Source organism: Saimiri boliviensis, chromosome 16 (genome assembly GCF_048565385.1).
Source record: "Saimiri boliviensis isolate mSaiBol1 chromosome 16, mSaiBol1.pri, whole genome shotgun sequence".
NCBI classification, from domain to species: domain Eukaryota; kingdom Metazoa; phylum Chordata; class Mammalia; order Primates; family Cebidae; genus Saimiri; species Saimiri boliviensis.
In genome coordinates, this window is record NC_133464.1 from 87359123 (window position 1) to 87363148 (window position 4026).

Sequence of the window (4026 nt, forward strand, 5' to 3'; positions counted from 1 at the left end):
GTCACTTGTGCAGTGTACTCACCAGTGCCCCCAACATCTTCTTTCCCGAAAACGCTTTCAGATTCGCGCCGAGATGGGGCGACGCGGCGGCTCTTTAGTGGAGTAACCCGAAGGGCCACGCGAACGGGGGCCCCCAGCCGCGAGTATGCGGCGGGCCGCGGGGCTCGGAGGGCCTGGGGTCGCGCGCCCCGGGCCTGTGCTGCGCCGCGCGGGAGGAGGAGAGGGCTGGCCCTGCCTGGCGCGGGTGCGGGCCCGACTGGCTGAAGGAGGAGTGGGGACTGGCCTGGAAGTCTCCGAGCAGAAAACTGGGGCCGACAGGATGGAGTTGGGGGAGGCCGATTTTGGCTCAGAGAGATTTCTCTATTGAGGAAAGCAGTCCAAGAATAGAACAGGCCCCTGCGAGAGGATGCACTCAGACCCAGAGGGATTCTCCTTAGAGCTACCTCTTTTGAGATTCCGTACTTCGAGGAAATTAAAAAATCTCTATTTTTAATCAGGTGGGAGGAGACGACTTCTCCTTTCTCCTCAGCAACATGAAATGATCCCGTGCCTCTATCCAACAAATCTACAACAAAGCACTGACTACTTCCCCGACTGTCCCGTTCATGGCTGTTCTTGGGTATCTCTGATGACGATGTTGGAGAGTTCCTGCTCCCTGAAAACTCAGTTCTAAGTGCAGGCATGAAATGAGCCTGGTAGTCTGCGAATGAAGAAACTGAAATGAAGAACCGTATGATACTTCGTAACACAAGACAACTTGCTTGCTTGTTCATTCTGCAAGTAAATGCTTACTGCTTCCTAGGTGGCAGGCTAATGAACATGATTTTAAAGCAGTCATGCTTTGAAAAATAAACAACCCATCCCAGCTGTAAGCCTTTTGAAAGTGTACAAAATATGTAATTGGTGACTCCCTAAATGGTTTGCAGCTTTGGTATTTGAATTGTAAACCATTAGTGAAACTACCTTTCAGTTATGCTTTGTAGGAAAAACACTTCTAGGCCTTGAATGTATAAAACTAAGGAGCTTAGTAATCTAGTTACTGCTGAAAATCTCACTGAAATCTCCAGTTTAAGCGATTTAAGCAATTTACAGCTCTTGGCAAATATTTGTTTTGGGTTATAAAACACTGTTTTTCTGACTAGTAAATTGTTCATGTTCTGTGTTTCCTTTCCAGTAAAATGGGAATAAAGGTTTCAATACTCAAATACTGCTTATTTTTATTGGAAAAAAGGAAACAGAGAGTGTCGTGAGAGCTTCACAGAAATAGTCCGTCTCATTTCGGCATCCGTTCCTGTATGAGGTGACGTGGTACCGGGCTGAATTCTGCATATTATTCAACAAAATCGTTTCCACTGTGTGCTAGCGTGGCAACGTCTCCTGCCCCCCAGCCCCCGAATTACCTTGGAAGTGGGAAGGAAAATATTTACTTTCCAGCAGTTTTCATTTTGTGAAAGATCACAAATGACTGAAAAATGCTCACCCCTTTGGTAAAACAAAGTTCATCCTTGTGAGACTAATCAGTTGAGAAAGTCTTATAAATTAGGAGCAAGTGTCTATGAGTGCCCCTCAAATTTCAGTATGTCTATGAAGACGCAAAATAAGCATGTTCATAAGTTCAAACCTAAGACAAGTGAAAAAAAAAAAGGGAACAAAATACTCAAAAGCAGGCTCACTGTGTTCCCTTAAAACTAGCACATCAGCAGTGTGGTCACGAAGGCTCAACTGGAAGCCTCTCCAGTCTTAGCGTGGGCCAAGCTGCTGGGGAACATCTTTTAAATCATCCTTAGGCACCGTAACTCCAAAAGCCGGTGTGTGGTTGGCTACTTCCATACTAATCTTCTTGGGTTACTGAGGTTCGTATCTACCCAAACCTCTTTCTCTCCCTGAAAGAGCTGCCCCTAGGTGCTGCTGCTGATAGCGCTTCTCACTGCTGTCACCCTCCTGGTCACTCCCTTGATTCACTGATTTTAGCACCTGGAGCTACCACTATTCCCGCTGATCATTCCTGACGCCTTAACCTGCACAGACATTGAACACGCCGATTTCCAAGTGACTACGTTAGTTCAGTTGTCTTGATTTCCCATCTCTTCTCAACCGTCAAGTCATATGATCATATCCAAAGTTTCGTCATCACCAATAACTGCGACACATCCAAACGTCCGATTTCAAATACCCTATTCCCTGACACAAGCTCCTTCTATTTTTGCCCACTCCTGCCGTTCTCTGCCACCATCCAGCCTTCTCCCACTTCTCGCTAACGATTCCACTCTTGAGTCCCTATCTCCTTTCTTCTCTAGTTTAGATTTCCCAGTTCAACACTGTCACCACAGCCTTGTAAACACCCTTACTCAATCCCTTTCTTCTTTTTCTCTCTGTGGTACTTGCCTAGAATCCCATCTCAACTCTTAAAAATCATACAACTGGGCTGGGCGCAATGGCTCCTGCCTGTAATCCTAGCACTTTGGGAGACTGAGTTGGGTGGATCACCTGAGGTCGGGATTTCGAGACCAGCCTGGGCAACATGGTGAAACCCCGTCTCTACTAAAATAGAAACACATAGCCAGGTGTGGTGGTGCATGCCTGTAGTCCCAGCTACTTGGGAGGCTGAGGCAGGGGAATTGCTTGAATCCGGAAGAAGGAGGTTGCAGTGAGCTGAGACCACATCACTGCACTCCAGCCTGGGCAACAGAGCGAGACTCTGTCTTAAAATAAAATAAAATAAAATAAAAAGAAGCATACCACTGAGCTGAGCAGACTCACTACTGATTTATGACCACAAGTCTTAGATTAACATTCAACCTAAGTATCCTATTACACCTCTGTAGTTATGGTCTTCTTCCAGTATCACTGATCTGTATATTTTCTCTCCTCAAGTCCGCTGCCCATTTCCTTCCTCCCCCTTCCACAGACGCAGACGAGAGCTTTTGCTTTTCTTCTAACCACCAAATGCACTAGTTACTCGCACCCAGTCTGATGTCTCCCACCTGCTTTCCTGATGTATTTGATAAACCTTTTCTTGACCCCAAGTCTCACTCGACTCCCCTTTACAGCAAGCGTTCTGAATGTTTATATTATTTTTGAGACAAAAAGTTTCACTCTTACTGCCCAGGCTGGAGTGCAGTGGCCCGATCTGGGCTCACTGCAACCTCCACCTCCCGGGTTAAAGCTATTCTCCTGCCTCAGCCTCTCGAGGAGCTGGGATTACAGACACGAGCCACCATGTCCAGCTAATTTTTGAATTTTTAGTAAAGACGGGGTTTCACCATGTTGGCCAAGCTCATCTCGAACTCCTGACCTCAGGTGCTGGGATTACAGGCGTGAGCCACTGTACCCAGCCTTGATTAGCATTCTTTTTCTGTTGTTTCGTTTTCAAACTATCTGTGCCTTTAGATAGTCACATGTCACTTACCAACAGGGATACATTCTGAGAAATGTGTTGTAAGGTGATTTCATTGCTGTGTGAACACCCTGGATTGTACTTAAATCGAGTATTGACTACAACTGGGGTCTGTGCTGTATAGTTTAGGCTACAAACGTGTACAACATGTTACTGTACTGCATACTGTAGGCAATTGTAACACAACATTTCTTGTGTTATCTAAACATAGAAAAGGTACAGTAAAAATGTGGTATTATAATCTTATGGGACACCATCATATATGTGTATATATGTGGTCTGTTGACTGAAATGATATTATGTGGTGCAGGACTGCATTTAAAATGTGTCTCTTGTAAGTAACGTGTAGTTGAGTCTTGTTTTTTAATAGTCCGATAATCTTTGTCACTTAATTGGAGTATTTATTTACATTTGCTGTATTAACATAACTAGCATTTAGTAATTATTACTATAACTGAGTTTGCTCTTTATAATTACTGATGCAACATAATCACTCATGTAATCGGGTTCCAGTCCTGTCTTGCTGCATGTTTTCTTTTTGTTCATCTGCTCTTTATTCCTTCACTTCTCCTTTGCCTGCCTTTCTTTGGATTCATCAAGCCTTTTTTATCATTGTATTTTGTCCTTCA